At 42.1% G+C, this 17,264-nt stretch overlaps 1 protein-coding gene across 11 annotated transcripts in view; it reads right to left on the bottom strand.

Annotated features, from left to right (window-relative positions):
- The window catches only part of CLOCK (clock circadian regulator), a 97,845-nt gene extending 81,261 nt beyond the window's left edge, over positions 1–16,584 (bottom strand). For 5 of the 11 annotated variants that reach the window (XM_073341994.2, XM_073342004.2, XM_073342001.2 and 2 more), the window contains exon 1: positions 15,650–15,854. The gene's annotated coding sequence lies outside the window, so the exon portion shown is untranslated. Of the gene's footprint in view, positions 1–15,644; positions 15,856–15,887 lie in introns of those variants that run through there. The other 6 variants (XM_073341996.2, XM_073341998.2, XM_073342002.2 and 3 more) reach the window with 3 other exon arrangements.
- Positions 16,585–17,264: the final 680 nt, after the last annotated feature.

Here is a 17,264-nt window from a genome sequence, read left to right as displayed (position 1 = left end):
GTAAAGGGACAGTGTAAACTTTTTTTTAAAGTCCATTAACAGTATCACTGGTATGCTCATGTGTTTTTAAAAAGTATTTCCTTGGTCTAAGACAATGGTTTCTGGGGCAAATGGCAGGACCTCAGAATTTACTGAGGACTATAACACCTATCTTGCAATAAGAACTATGCAGGCAAACCTTTGCAGTTGAGAGATGCCCCAGTAAAGAATCAGGACCAAGGTCCTTGGCAAATGAGTAGAAATTTGCTTCTCAAATGAAAGCAATTGAAAGTGACATACAAGGGTATGTATCAGTTGAAATCAACTGAAAATCCAATTTTAGTTAAACCCCTGCAAGACCAGCTCTTAAGCCTATGACATGAAATGAGTTGGCAGTGATTCAATCATTATTTTACATAAAATATGAATCACTTTGATGTTTAAGTGAGTAAATGTGGATTATTACTTAACAATATTAAAATATAGATGAGGCAGGACAAATTGGTAAAAAGGTCTCAGGCTTATGGAGGTGATTAGCTGGATATGAAGACAGAGCTAATGTTGGCATTTGAAGCTCAAATGAATTTTCTGTTATAGGAGTCATTGTTCTTGAGTTCGTTTTATGACTGCCTTAACATATGAATTTCCTAGTATTTTTTAAAAAAGAAACTGCATTGAAACAATACTAATGCTTTATAACTTGTGTCCTCTCTCTCCTACCACAATGACAATATCAACATGTCCTCAGATCCCTTTACTGCAGTGGTCTCCAGCCTTTTTATGACCAAGATCACTTTTTGAATGTAAGGACAACCCAGGATCTACCCTGCCCCTACACCAAGGCCCCGCCATTTCCCCAAAGCCCCACCTCACTAACTCCATCCCCCCATATCTCCGTCCCTCACTCACTTTCACCAGGCTGGGGTAGGAGTTTGGGGGGGAGGGCTCTGGGCTGAGCCTGGGGCAGGGGGTTAGGGTGCAGGAGGGGATGAGGGGTGCAAGCTCTGGGAGGGGGCTCAGCGATGAGGCTTGGGGTGCAGGAGGGGGTTTGGGGTGCTGGCTCCAGGAGGGGGCTCAGGACTGGGGTGGGGCCTCCCGCTGGGCAGCACTTACCTCCGGCACTGCAGCATGGCTGCTGTTAAGGTAACCTGCCTAACCTGGCCTCATGCCTGTCCCGGAAGGGGCCAACGCACCCCTGTGGCCCCTGGGGAGGGGAGGCGGGCAGCACGTGGCTCCGCACGCTGCCCCTCTCTGCAAGCACCACCACTGCAGCTCCCATTGGCCACAGCTCCCTGTTCCCGGCCAATGGGAGCTGCGGGGGCAGTGCTTGCAGGCATGAGCAGTGTCCGGAGGGAGACCCCTACTCTCCCACCCCCAGGGCTCCGCTGGCCACTTCCAGGAGTGGCGTGGGGCCGGGGCAGACAGGGAGCCTGTCTTAGCGGCAGCCCTTCTGGGCTGCCGGAGATCACGATCGACTGGGAGATCCTCTAGGATCAACCGGTTGATCGCGATCGACCAGTTGGTGACCACTGCTTTACTGTTTTCCTGTCTCTTTCTGAATGAAGGCCAAACTCTTCAACCCATTTCCAAGGGCTTGTCTACATGGTACATTAATACACCCAGTGGGGGTGTAAGTTCTAGTGTGCACCAACGTGTCACACACTAACTGGTCCATGTGGACCCTGCTGGCATGCACAAAAAGTTCATAGAATCATAGAATCATAGAATCATAGAATATCAGGGTTGGAAGGGACCCCAGAAGGTCATCTAGTCCAACCCCCTGCTCAAAGCAGGACCAATTCCCAGTTAAATCATCCCAGCCAGGGCTTTGTCAAGCCTGACCTTAAAAACCTCTAAGGAAGGAGATTCTACCACCTCCCTAGGTAACGCATTCCAGTGTTTCACCACCCTCTTAGTGAAAAAGTTTTTCCTAATATCCAATCTAAACCTCCCCCACTGTTTCAAACAGTACTACATTAACATGCATAAGGAAACTTTTAGTGCATGCCAGCAGGATCCAACAGGCCAATTAGTGTGCAGCATGCTGATGCACACTCGAATTTACATGTCAGCTGGTTTGCACTAGCACAACGTAGACAAGCCCTAAGTCTCTGCATAGGTCTTTTTCTGCCTATATCTTCCACCATTTCTCCATTTTTCACCTTGTAGCTTCTTCCCTTCATCAAATTTTTCAGTGATGTTTCCTACATCTGAAATGACATCCCTCTTCCTGTCATTGATCATTTTGCTTTTTCTGGCATCTCAAGCAACAAGAGTAGAAAATAGTCTGTTTAAAAGAAGTGTTTTGAGCTACAGAATTCTGAAGTGGGAAGGGAGGAGGGAAATATGCACAAGGAACTTAAAAGGAGGAGAAAAGACAACAAAGAAAAAAGAAACAAGTATAGAATAACATGACACTTGTACATATAAGTGAGATTGGGAATATGCATGGGCAGGGGGTAAGATGCGCTCAGACGAATGCATGAGAACCAAGGGAGGGAAAAAAAGAGGAATGAATAGCTCAGCACGAGGACAAAAATGTTCAAGTTTTTAGGCAAATTGGATTGGTAACCAAAAAAAATTAAATTTCCCCACTAAAAATTTCCCACCATTTCTCCTCCAAATAGAAATAAAACCCTTATTTTTACAACATTACAATCATTGATTTTAGTCTACCTGAAACTCAAATCTTTCTCACAGTAGCCTAGAGAGTATTAGCAACAGGAACACTTTTGACATCCTACGTGAATCAACAGCAGTTCTCAATCTGCAAATCACAACTGCCAAAAATATCACAAGGTAGCTCATGCTGATTGCAACCAGTCGCACTCAGATCCCAGAAGCAACCCATGAACTGCTGAGTTGATTCACATTCTTAGAGACGCAGCACTTCCTTTGAAACATTAAGAATAAGATACACAAGAGTCGTGAATACGTATTAGAGAATGACCTGCAACATGTGACCTGTGTCTGTCACATCTGACTACAGAAAGAAAAAGGTTATGAGAATTCCCTGAATTTTTTTTTAAATGTATACACACACATTATATAGAGATCTTAAATATGTGCACGCATTCTTTCAGATTTCAAGCTCCCTGGTCACTCAGTTTCAGACCTAAAAGTTACAATTCTCCAAAAAAAAAAAAACCTTCAAAAACAGACTCCAACGAGAAACTGCAGAATTGGAATTAATTTGCAAACTGGACAATTAAATTAGGCTTTAATAAAGACTGGGAGTGGATGGGTCATTACACAAAGTAAAAACTATTTCCCCATGCTATTCCCCCCCCACTGTTACTCAAACCTTCTCGTCAACTATTTGAAATGGGCCATCCTGTTCATCACTACAAAAGGTTTGTTTTATTTTTTCCTCCTGCTGATAATAGCCCACCTTAATTGATTGGTCTCGTTACAGTTGGTATGGCAACATCCATTTGTGTGTGTGTGTGTGTGTGTGTGTGTGTGTGTGTGTGTGTGTGTGTGTGTGTGTGTGTGTGTGTGTGTTCCTACTGTATTTTCCACTGCATGCATCCGATGAAGTGGGTTTTAGCCCACAAAAGCTTATGTCCAAATAAATTTGTTAGTCTGTAAGGTGCCACAAGTACTCCTCGTTTTTTTTTTTTAAACAAAATTAATGTCAGTAATGGAGAAAGTATAAATTGAGTGGAACTTCCTATATTAATGTAACTAACCTCAAGCTTCCTATTCCCAATTTTATTTTTGGATTGCTACCATTATAAATGCAATACTGGATCAAAGGTATCACTTGAATCATTTTCATGCGTTGTAGACTGCATCATGGTGATTTAATGTTAATCACCTATTAAAAGTTAATTTCTTACATTTTTGTTTTTTTATTGGAGATGTGATTTTCCATTTAATTGAAGACTGACTTTTGCCATGTGATTTAAGTTACACATTCTACTGGTTTTAACCTTCAGTTTACTAGTCTTTATTTGATCTATTGCTTCCATTCCAATACACTCAGCCAATCTAATATATTAGTGCCACTATTTACTGCATTTTGTCGTATTCTACCAAAATCAGCTTACGGAGGAGCCATGTTGCCATTTTTACTAACTCTGTCAACTTTAAATTTACTTTTTCTTTATATCACAATACTTCCTCACTTTCATTTTCTGTGAGCTACAAATCCACTATCACTATGCACACTGCTCTTCTATGCACTGTTCACCTATGCACTGTTCCTCACCACTTTTCTTCCCACCCCTCCTCACTATTCCTTTCTTCCTACCTCTTCACTCCTGTCCAATTCTTCCTCTTTCCCTTGTTTGTAATAACAAATAGGTACAATTAAATATTTCAATAATTTTAATTGAAATATATTAAGAACCAAGATGATGTTCATGGTAAAAGCAACCCCAATCAAATTGTTATAGCCTTTGTCCTGTCCTTATCCCAACTCTACCAGTAGCCTGTCACCTTTGCGTAAAGCCAAATTTATGTTCAATCCTGCAAACACACACAAGTAATTTTATTCAAGCAAATAGTCCCATTGAAGTCAATGGGATTACTTCTGTAACAAAACTACCAGAATGAATGCTTGTAGGAATTTTAGACCATAAACTTCTTTTGGCAGGGAATAGCAATCATGTGTTTTCGGTCTGAAAAGTATCATACGATAAAACAGTGCATATTAAAAGACTTCTCACATAGTTTACCCCAAATTGTCTTTTCAACGGCCTAGTTCTACAAAAGGATGTATGTCAGAGAACATACACCCACATGGATCTATTTGTGAATAAATCTTACTCCAGTACTGGCTTTATTGGGCTGTACTAACAGTTCATTATATTGATTTTGTCCTCTCTCGCAATAGGCTCTCTTAAAAGCTAAAGTGATCTTAGTCTACTCCAAAAATAAATTGTTTATTAAATCGTGACATATATAGCCCATGAAATCACTTACAGGTTCTAAAAATGATATTTAGAACAATTACATAAACATGGCTACCTTTTTTCAGACATGTAGAGCGTGCTCACTGTATATACAAACCCACAAGCTTGATTTTTCCTTTCCTTTCAAACAAAAACCTCTTATTAATAGAATCTCATATTGTAAGATCTATGTACTTTAACAAATAATAATGAAATTGATTTTCTAATTTCAATTTTGTTCATCAGAATATTGACACTGGATAGGGAACCTAACACAAAAGATCTGAATTCTAAATATGTGGGTGGGAATGGAAAGAGTACAAAACATGTAATGCTGAAGTTGTTGAAGGACTCAGAGAGCCAAAATAATTTTGTTGCTGCTACATAATACTAAATGCATAGGAACTATACAATACTCAGGACTTCATATTTATGGAAGCAGCTCTTTTCAATACTACTATTATCAACAGTTTACATAATTATACTATAGTTTTGTAAAATCTGTTATCTGCCTCAAACATCAAGTAGATTATATGGCTCTGGTGCAGGAAAAAAGGGAGAGTTCACAAAAATAAGGAACAAATAGTTACCTTTCCAAAATTTTTATATAGATAGACATATAGATATATAAACCTGATCCCATGAGAGAGGGGCAACAGTTACTTGAAAACAAAAGTGTGTTTCAAACTCCAAGGAAACCAATACCCTGAAGAAGAAAAACAAATTAATTCATATGCAAGATTAGAGGTTTTACCCCCCAAAAGTCCTCCAGTTATTATCTACAGTCAAATGATGGTATAATATTATAGGCACATAAATTGTGAAGACAAGCATTAGAATTTAGAAGTAGATTTGCTGGCACAAAAAACACTTGCATCTGCTAATCAACTAAAGTAGTTGGGAATTTAAAAATTTAAACATCTGTCCCTACGACTAACTGTGGGGCAAGATTTCAGGTGCAAATTTAAAAGCTGAACAGAGGACTCTTTGAAAATTCAGACCTTAATATTACAAATGTAATCCACATACTTAATGTAAATCCACTTGTAGAATATAAAACTCAGTACATCTGTTTCACACGTTCAGAAAACATAGTTTTACTCCATACAGACTATTTTTAAACTTCTGGAGAACACTGAGCAGATTAAAAAAAATTATGTTCACAATGTGAATCTGATCTAAGATTAGATTACTTACTTTTGTTTAAATTATACTGTACAACCTCAAGCAACTGCAATTAGGCCAAATTAGTGTTTAAAATCTTTAACACATACTTGCTGAACAATTTAATGGTCACGTGGATTACATGCTAGTAAAATGAATTTGTCTTTTTGCAGCTGCAAAACTTGAATACGAAAAATGAATCAATAATATTAATTTTTCATATCTAGTTAAAAAATACCACACAGACTGAAACACTACAGATCTTCAGACTGAAAATTAAGGAGCATAATTTTTATTACCCAACCAATCTGACTTACTATGGAAATAAAATAATAGAAAGCAAATAAACTTTGCTTCGCCAAAGGAAATATGAATCACCAACCAACCATGAAACTATAAACCATTCAGTAAAACCTAGAAATCATAACTATTGAACTGACATCGGTGAAAGACACCTTTTATACTTTTCTGCTGCAAAAGATTTCTAAACACAAAGCAAAAGATGAGAGTGCTATATTACTCTGAAATACGGTACTGTATCACCACAAGGTTAGGGACAGTTGAATGGCTTGGGTACTAACTTTTACTATCTCCAAGCTCTCTAAATGTCCATTTGGGTATTAAACTTTACATTTTGAAGATGCTGAAGCAATAGCCTGATTTATTGTTTTAATCCATCTCCTAATATCTTCCAGGTATTTTTATCATGGAAAAGTCATGACAGACACTATTTGATGTAAATGAAACAATTATGCAATTCTGCTTCTGCCCAGAAATATCATAGTATGGTTTTATCTTAAATGTCCTATTAATACACAAGTTTTCAACTCAAGGCAGACCACCACCATGACCCTCGAAGCAAGACGGATTCACCCTTGACACAAGATGACTAATGGTATAACATGGGCATAGCTCTCCCAAAGTAAGAGGGCTTTCAGTGCCACAGTGGTGAAAAGCTCATTGGCAGCATGTAGCTACTGTGACACAGGTAGGTCAGATGCCAGCTCTTGCCAAGGCTGCAGGCATTAGCTAAGAACTGACAAACTCATAACTGGAGCCAATACCAGTTCACTTGTGTGTTAGTTAGGCCATGTCTACACTACCACTTATGTCAGCAAAACTTACGTCGCTCAGGGGTGTGAAAAACCATACCCGCTGAGTGACATAAGTTTCGCCAGCATAAGTGGTAGTGTGCACAGTGCTATGTTGGCAGGAGAGCTTCTCCCGCAGACATAGCTACCGCTGCTCATTGAGGTGATTTTATTATGTCAACGGAAGAGCTCTCTCCCGTCAACATACAGTGGCTACACAAGTGATCTTACAGCGGTGCAGCTCCATCAGTACAGCTGTGCTGCTGTAAGGTAACTAGTGTAGACATGGCCTTAGTGTTGCTCAAAATATACATTAACCTTATAAGAATGTACTTAGTGTTTAGACTCTATCAAATGTTTATAAGTTGCTGTATGCATTAATCCTATTTGTAATATCTTTAGTTCATGCTATGGAAATAATTTTGAAAATGTTTGCTCTAAACTTGTAAACCCAGGTAGGAAGAGTGTTGTCAGAAGAACTATCAAAATGAGATGGGTCATCAAGGAACATTGCGGTACAAAGGATTCGGTAATTGCCCTATCACACTTTGGAAATGTTATGTGAAAGGAAGCTCGGCCTATGGACTGGAAGTCTGAATAAAGAAAATAAAACAGACACAGGAAACTTTTCCTTTTTTTTTTTTTTTTTGCTGTTTGAACTCTCACAGGGTCAGAGACACCAAACTGAAGCCAGAGATTCCCAGGGTCTACCTCATAGTTCCACCCTGAAAGCAGTGGCGGATTAGCCATTGGGCCAACAGGGCCCATGCCCAGGGGCCCCAGGAAAATGGGCACCCCTGCACGCTGGCCCACTCTGCCCGTCCAGCACTCCTGCTGGGGAGCAGGGTTGGGGCATAGGGGCTTGTCATGCTCCACCCATCAGGTACTCCTGCCGGGAGCGGGGAAAGCCCCCACACTCCAAACCCACTCTCAGCAGGAGTGCCGGGTGAGCAGAGCAACACAAGCCCCACACCCCAACCTTGCTCCCTGGCAGGAGCAGCAGGGAAGAGTGTGGGGACTGCAGATGGAAGGGGTGGGAAGGGGCCCCCACTTGCTCTTGCCCAGGGCCCCCAAAAAACGTCATCCACCTCTGCTTAAAAGAGGCTTTGAATTGACAGATCACTCTAACTCGTCACTCTTAGGATTTAGATTGCAACTCATTTGTGCATATGGTTGCATGCTTCAGCCTGTAAATAATTAATTTCTTTTTCCTAGTTAATAAACCTTTAGATAGTTCATTACAGGATTGGCTACAGGCATTGTTTTTGGTCTAAGATCTAGGGTACCCAATCTGGTGTGACTCGAAGCAACCTGAATATTGTGTGATTTTTGGTGTAAGTGACCATTTATCATTAAGCCCAGTTTGTATGGTGGCAAGAGAGACTTGAGAGCCGAAGGGGACTGTCTGTGACTCCATGGTAGTGATGCAGGAGTTCACATTTGTTACTACCTTGGTAAAATCTAAGTATAGAACATACCACCAGTTTGGGGTATCTGCCCTGTTTTTGATATTCTGCCCTGAGGTAGGCACTCAGTGTCACAGGCCACTCCAGATTGAAATGTAGCTGTCACACAATCTAAAAAGTTTATTTTAGAAATCTAAAGCTTTCAGTGCTCATTATTTATTTTACTGTGCAAAGGCTTTTTTAAAAAGTGTATTTTGTGAATATTCAGATGCAGGATATGGACTCATGAGTCAAAAATGTGTCACTTTTTGATTAGGAAAGCAAGACATTTATAAATTTTTCCAAATACAATAAATATACCAAGATACCAGACTCATCACAATACATAAAGTAAACAGAGGGGGTTATGATAAAGGCAGGGGAGGGGAAGTGACATAGCTATCTTCAAGGCCTATGTTAATCATAAGCCTCTAAAAAGTCAGCCCAAATTGCTTTGAATTGTTTGGGCATTCCCTTTCACTAGATGTAAGGCCAGCCATACCACTGAGCCAGGCATCAATATTTGGTAGGGATCAATTTTTTCATTTTTGCAGGATTAAGTTTTTAGCAACCAAAGCTGCAGGTTGGAACCATGCTGCCTTGTTACAAGGTAATCTCTAAATATCAGGAATATATCCAAGAATAAAACTTAGCCTCCAATTTAGCATCCAATATCAAATTGGACATTTGACTGACCTCATACCAGAAATTCTTGACACAGGGGCACTTAATGTAGCACCAACTGAGTTACATTTCCAACAGCATTTGTGAGGCCCATTACCATTAGCTTATGCAGGGACCAGTATATTTGAGAAAGTGTCTTTTGGCAAATAAGCCACAGAGTCAGCTCTATAGTTTCATTTTTTAACAATAGACAGAATTGTATTCCATTGGGTCAGAGATAGATGTGTATCCAAATGTGTATTGTAAGAGGATACCACTGGCTGAGTAAATCCAGGAAGTTTCCTCCAAAATAATATATGATCTGGAGCTCCCAATGCATCTGGTCTAAATACACTAGTAAGTAAACGCTTTAACTGGAGATACTTCCATGTTCCAGAGCAGAGTAAACCAAACTGTTACTGAAGATCTACACAAATGGTTTAAATTTATCATTGTCAATTATCTGTTACACAGTCATAATTCCTCTGTCCATCCAATCCCTCCAGATCCAGGTTTTGCTACTGATTTTAAGAACAGGATTGTTCCATATGACTTCTACAAGGAAGAATGGAGGGAAGCAGAACTTTTTAGCCAAGTTTGACCAAGTTTATATGACAGCCATCACTGGGAGAGCTCTGGAGCTATCAAATCTATAATAATCTGACAATGTCTGAAACACGTAGAGGATATACCAATTCTCATTCAATCTGAATCCAAGGTGAAGTCTGTGTGGTCATATGTAACATCCACAAAGATGCCTGGCTTAACAAAAAGGAGATATGATAATTTTCCAAATTGGGAATATTGGGGGAGCTGTAATTTGTTAAGAGCTGGTCTAGATTTCTTACCTGTACCCAAAGGAATGCTGAGAAAATATTATTGAATTTCTTAAAATGAATTTGAGGAACAGAAATAAACTGCTCAGGACATAGAAAATTCTGGGAAGAACATACGTTTTCAGTATACTAATTTTACTTGACAAACTGAGCATTAAACTCCATCTCTCCAAATCATTAGACACTTGGGCAATAACTAGTTCTATATTTATCTTAGGGATGCCCTGAATATTTTTGGAAAGCAGTATTCCTAAATATTTCAGATAAGAGGATTGCCACTGAAAGTCCCAATTTGAGAACAGTACTTTGTGGGTATACTGTTAGTGTCTAAGATTTCTGATTTACCCCAATTAATTTTATATCCTGAGAGGTGTCCAAACTTATTACCAGTAGTTAAAAGGTTAGGAATAGTAACCTGGAACACACATACAAATACAAGTTCATCTGCATAAAACACAATTTTGTTCTCTGTTTGGGCCACCCTGATACCATGAATATGTTTATTTGCTCAGATGGCAAAGGCTAAAGGTTCTAGAGCTAAATCAAACAGAAGAGGAGAAAGTGGGCAGCCCTGTCTCATATCTCTGTAATGGAAATGGGGTGTAAATAATACCATTGATAACTACCCTGGAAGTCAGGTTAAAGTATAAAAGCTTAAACCAAGCAATATATTGTTTACCAAATCCAAATTTTGTGCACACACAACAGATTGCCCACATAGCCTGGAACTAAGACCTTTACAGCATCTAAAGAAATGACAGCTAAGAGTTCTTTAGAATTTTTTGGAGTGGCAATAATATCATTTGACACACGTTATCTGAGCCACGTCTATTAGGAAGGAAGTCTACCGGATTTGTGTGTTGAATGTGAGACAGAACTTTGTCCAATCACACAGCAAGAGCTTTAGCTAAAATCTTAGCAACACAATTGCTTTAAAAAATTGTCTTGTAATTACTACATATTTCAGAGTAACAGCCGTGTTAGTCTGTATTCGCAAAAAGGAGTACTTGTGGCACCTTAGAGACTAACCAATTTATTTGAGCATGAGCTTTCGTGAGCTACTGCTCACTTCTCACGAAAGCTCATGCTCAGATAAATTGGTTAGTCTCTAAGGTGCCACAAGTACTCCTTTTCTTTTTGCGAATTACTACATAGTTCAAGGTCTTCCCCAGGTTTAGGAATAACTGAAATTACAGCTACTCATAGAGTAGGAGAAGAGTTTGCTCATTCTTGGTCTCATTGAACATATTCAATAACCTAGGTGTTAAAGTTTCAGAGAACTTTTTGTAAAATTCAGCTGGGAACCCGTCTGCACAAGGAGTCTTTCTGACCATCATATTTTTATAGCCTGAGTCAGTTGTGTGATTTCTAAACGGGCATATAAAAGTTCCATCAGAGTCAGAGATTTGTGGCAGAGACAATCCACTACAAAAGTTATCTAGGGCATCTTTAGTGATTCCCTCTTCAGCTAAATATAGTTTTAAATAAAATTGTTGAAACTCTTTATTAATATCTGACTGTTGTATATAATTTATTGCTACTATCGCGAATAGCATCTCTCTCTCTCTCGCCAGATTCCCAGTAGTTTTGCTTCAAAAAGAATAAAGCAAACTCTGCCTTTTGGGACAGAAGTTTATTCATTTCATAGTTTAGACTGATGAGAATTCAGAGTTTCTCTGGGGAGGAATTAGAAGCACAGTCTACATCCAAGGCCTTAATTTCCTTCACAAGGGTATCAATTCTATGTTCTCTCCATTTCTTTCTAAACATGGCATAAAAGATGATATGGCCTTTGATGAAGGTTTTAAATGCTTCCCAAAGTGTGACAACTGATGAAACTCTGGAGGTATTTGTTTTAAAGAAAAAGTTCCAACTCTTGCTGGACAGAGTTAATAAATGATGTATCAAACAGCAGAGAAGCATTTAATCTTCACATTTTAGTTGAGGGTGCATACTCTGGGGACCTAAAAGACATATGTATAGGAGCATGGTCAGATATGCCATTGGTACTGTTGTTATAATGAGTGACAGAATTGATCAAGTCTTGTGACACTAAGAAACAGTCCAATTTTGAATATGTTGAATGAGCTGCAGGGAAAAAAAAAAGATATAGTCTCTGGTCATAAGATTACCCCATCTCCACATATTTTTTGAGCCTAAATCTGCTATGTATGTAAGGTGTACTCATGTATTTTAGTTTTTATATGGAGAAGGAGAAGATTTATCAAGTGCTTCATCTAGAGTTAGGTTAAAGTCTCCAGCTATGATAATAGGATGGTGTCCCATGTCATTTATACTCATAAAAAAATTACGACAAAATTGGGTCATCCTGGTTTGATTTTAGAATTGTCAATTTCAGCCTTGAGGATAGTAAATCTGACCTCACTGTCAGATAAGATGTGCTCAGAATATTAAAATTCAACTTTTTATGTATTAGTATACCAATGCCCCTCACTTAAGAATTAAAGCAACTGGAAACTGAGAGGCATATGCAATCTTTATTCAGTTTACAAGCTTCAAATTCTGGCAAAGGTGTTTCCTGGAGCATGGCAATGTCAACCTTCTTTTTTTTTAAAAAGCACTGAGTATACTTTTTCCTTTGTGTTATTAAAACCTTTTATATTGCAGGAGACATTTAATTATCAGAACCATCCTTGTTAAAATATACCAGATAAAATATAAAGTCACTTTACGAATAAATGAGAAATTGCAAATTTTCCTGAGCAGCATACAGTTCTAGAATATCGAAGCAGCAAAAGTTATATAAACCAGGGGCAGAGTGTTGCTTCCCAGTACATATTCTAAAAGGAGTGGGAAGAAAATTTCCAGCATGGGAGATAACAGGAGGGGGCAAAAAGGGGACTTAAATATGTGGAAAAAACAAAATGGAAAAGATTGTGAAGAGAAAAATATACATGAGTGCCATACAATCAAGAAGAATCTGTTTAAACAATCCAAAAACAAACACTTGACATCCAGAGAAGGCAGCCAGACCAGGTGAAACTTGAAGATCCTCACAGCCCCTGGGGCCTCAAATCATTACAGCTACAGTAATCACCTAATTCCAATAGAACCTTCCCATTGAGTTCTACCTGTAACTGGTCATTCACAGGTGGACCCTGGTATGGAGCCCCACTGACCTCAGTGAGACGCTTCACAGGGAGATCAGCCTACAACTACATGAGCAAATAACCACTCTTTGACAGTCTTAAATTATTTGACTATATGTTAAATTAGCCACCAGAGAGCGTTTAAGTAGTCCTAAAAATGTAAACAAAATTTACAAAAAGTAAAACACAAATATACATAAAATTACAGAGCTCCAAGAAAACATTCATCGTTCTTTATGTGAATGTGTAAAGAAATTGAAACAAGCAATAAGTGAGAATCAGCTGTATAATGTTTGAGCCTGGCTGTTAACCACGGACCTGAAAATTAAATTTTTTGTTCATGCTATTCTGTAATAGTGCAAAGCAATTTTTTCAGGAAAATATTGTACTACTAGGCTGCATGATTGTTTTTCTTTTAACAAGTTTCAGAGTAGCAGCCATGTTAGTCTGTATCTGCAAAAAGAAAAGGAGTACTTGTGGCACCTTAGAGACTAACCAATTTATTTGAACATAGGCTTTCGTGGTTAGTCTCTAAGGTGCCACAAGTACTCCTTTTCTTTTAACAAGTTTCTCAACAGTTTAAGACCAACTCCAAGATGCACAATTATCACAATTTAACAAGAACACCTGATATCATAAAAATAAATATATTTGAGACATATATGTTATTTTTCTTGGAATCTCCATAATGCTAAGAGATCTCAGAAAAACAAAATGTTTCAACTGTTAAACAAAAACCTCCAATCAAAATAGCTTTTAAACAAACATTCTCCTTGCTGTATTTAAAACTCCAATAAGGGGATAATGAGAACCTGAAAATTAAACTGACTGTAAACTTCACTGAGTTTCAATTTCCAAGTTGAGAGAAATACAAAAAGAATGCCAAGTAAATTAGGATCCCAATCCTACAATGCACATGCTTAATTGTATGTGCGCCATTTACTAAAATCAGAGAGGCTACTTACATGCTTGAACTTAAGCATGTACAAAAGTGCTCGCAGCACTGGGGAATATATTTGTAAAATCTTGACTTTTAATAATTTACGGTGTTATTAATAAATACTGCTTAGACACCATGCTGAAACAAAGTAAAATTTCACAGTAACAGCCGTGTTAGTCTGCATTCGCAAAAAGAAAAGGAGTACTTGTGGTACCTTAGAGACTAACCAATTTATTTGAACATAAGCTTTCGTGAGCTACAGCTCACTTCATCGGATGCATACTGTGGAAACTGCAGAAGACATTATATACACAGAGACCATGAAACGGTATTTTCATCCGATGAAGCGAGCTGTAGCTCACGAAAGCTTATGCTCAAATAAATTGGTTAGTCTCTAAGGTGCCACAAGTACTCCTTTTCTTAAAGTAAAATTTATTCATTCAACAAAATTTAATTTTTCACAGTACCCTTCACTTCAGTCTCTCTGCTATAACAGGATTTAAGCAACTATTTCTAGACTGAAATCGCTGTACAAGCATTAAGTATTATAATGACTAATGATGTGAATCATTTTGGGATTTAGAGACAGATCCTGCAAGCTGATCCAGGCAAGTGGACGCCTTGGGGCCCCATGAAAGGGACGTGCCTACGTTTATAAACCTTCTCTCGGGCCAGCAGCTCTTCATTCTATGGGACCATTGGTTTCCGGGACTGGATTCACGAGTTGCAAACGTCAGTTGTCCTGTTACTTCGCACGCCACTGAATTTCATTCCAATTTAACACTGACACTAAGAACACCCCGCCCCGCCCACGACAGGCCATGGGCGATCACTCCACCAGCAGCCCGCCGCCCGGTTTTATTGTCCATCCTGTGCCGCAGACAAGGCTGCTCCTGGCCCTACGGCTGCGGCGGACAGGCTCGGCTCCCGGCCGGCAGGGTGCTGCGAGGATAACCGCGCTGAGCGGCGCAGACCAGGCTGTCCCCGACCAGCTCCGGCAGCAGGGAGAGCCCCTCTGACAGCGGGGGCAGTGCGGGCGGGGAGAGCCGCTCCCGGCTGCACAGACCGGACGAGACGCCGCCCACGGCTCCAGGCGCGAGAAAGAAAACAAACAGGGTCCCGGCTCCAGCGCCAGCGCCAGCCCGCGCCCCGGGCAGGTGGGGAGCTGGCAGCTCGGAGCGTCCCGCCCCCGCCCTCGGGGCGGCGAGAGCAGGCGGAGCCCGGCCGGGCGCCGGGCCAACCGGGCAGGGCTCCAAACGTGCTGGGAGTTGTGACAGGAGTAAAGTGGGTCACAAGGCCTAGCGGGTCCCTTATGAAACAGCCCCTGCCCTGCCCCGCCGGGGAGCCCCAGCCCCAGCCCGCGCCCGGCCCGACGGGCAGCCCCTGCCGTGCCCACCCCCCGCCGCTGCCCTGGAGACGGGAGCCCCGCCAGGACTGTCAAACTTTAATGGCTCCCCGGCCGGGATCCGGGGGACCCCGCCCGGCCACAGCTGCCCCGCCTGCCCTTGCAGCGCGCACCTTACCCGGCTCCCCGCGCCGCCTGACCACTCTGGGCTCCTTGCAGTGTGCGAAGCCGCTTCCTGCGCTTAGTCCCAAACCCACCGACAGATCCTCCTCCAGCAGCAGCCAGGCCTGTGATTCCCTCACCGCCACCACTGCGCATGCGCCGCCAGAGCCTACCGGCAACAGCAGCCACCGGATTGACTAAGCCCCGTGCCAGGGCGCGTGCGCCAGGCTGCCGCGGCTGGGCCTGTGATTTACCTTCGCCGCTAAGGGGCATGCGCAGCCTCCCACCGCGGCTTGCGGCGACTCTGCAGCAGTGCCGCCTAGCTGCGGCGCGGAAAGCAGCTCTGTACGCGCTCGCAGCCTGTGTAGCGGGACCCGGCTCCCTGACCTCAGATCACCCCGGCAGAGATGCGGGTGGCTCTGTGAGGAGAAAATGGCGCCTTTTCGCTGGGCTGAGCGGGCCGGCGCGGCTACAGAGACAGGGGCTGCGGGGCGGAGGGCGCTCCCTTGTGCCTTGGTGGGTGGGGACCGCCCGAGCGGGTCCCAAGGCAGTTACATCACCCTGCCCAGCACTATTAGCGCCTTTGGGGGCGGGCCCCCCAGCCGCCTCACACCTACGGCTCGTGAGGCAGCGACTGCGGGAGACCCTGGGGCTGGGGGGGTCTGACAGCAGAGTCCCGGTGAGCCCTGGCCTTACTGTTAACCCTGCCTCAGGCACTGCCCCGCTGTGCACCCCAGGAGGGCTGGCGAAATCCCCGCTGCCCTTGCCGCCTCCAAGCGCCTCAGCAGCTGCCGCGTGGGAGGAGGAAAGGCACGGCGCGTGCTGCCTGGGGCCGGCGTAGAGCCGCTTGGAAGCCCTTCGCCGCTCACTGCAGCCCTGCCTCACGCGCCGCCCTCCCTGGGGTAGCTGGACGCTTCGCTCCCTTTAATGAACCTCCCCTCACGTCACCCCTGGGAAAGGCGCCTCCTGTTATACAGAAGTACAGACGAAAGCTGGAGTCCCGCTGCGCAGGCCCAGAGCGCGCAGCGTCACTGCAGGTAGCCGTAGTTGAAGAGAAAAAAAAATCACAGTCTGCGCCGGGTAGGAGGCTGCGCATGCTCAGAAAGGAGAGGAGCTTTTATTGAGTTGATCGCAGACTTATAACTCATATAAAGGCGCTTTATACGGCAGGTGATGATTCCCGGCCCCCCCTCCCCGAATAGCTACATCAATATAAAGTACCTTTACACAGATATAACCAAGTACACAGAGGGAAGCAGCAGGGAGTTGTGCTGCTTTCAGTGTACCAAAACAATTTATCAGGGGGTAGCCCTGTTGCAGCTGAAGAAGTGGTTTTTTACCCACGAAAGCTTATGTCCAAATAAATCTACTAGTCTTTAAGGTGCCACCTTGTTTTGGGGAATACAACTTATGTGTTTAGACTGAGGCCTAAGCGACTTGCTCAGCCACAATCAGGAAGTCTATGGAAGAGTAGGGCATTGAACTCCAAGCACCCAACTCCTGGAATCTTTACCACCCAAATGAAGGCTACTCACCTGGAACTGGAGTTCTTCGAGATAGACTCTGACTATTAAACTCCTGGCGACTCCTGCTCTGTCATGTTTGCCTCTCTGTTTTTAACTAACTTTACA

The sequence above is a fragment of the Lepidochelys kempii genome, chromosome 4 (assembly GCF_965140285.1).
Source record: "Lepidochelys kempii isolate rLepKem1 chromosome 4, rLepKem1.hap1, whole genome shotgun sequence".
NCBI lineage: Eukaryota > Metazoa > Chordata > Testudines > Cheloniidae > Lepidochelys > Lepidochelys kempii.
This window is presented reverse-complemented; position numbering and strand designations above follow the sequence as displayed.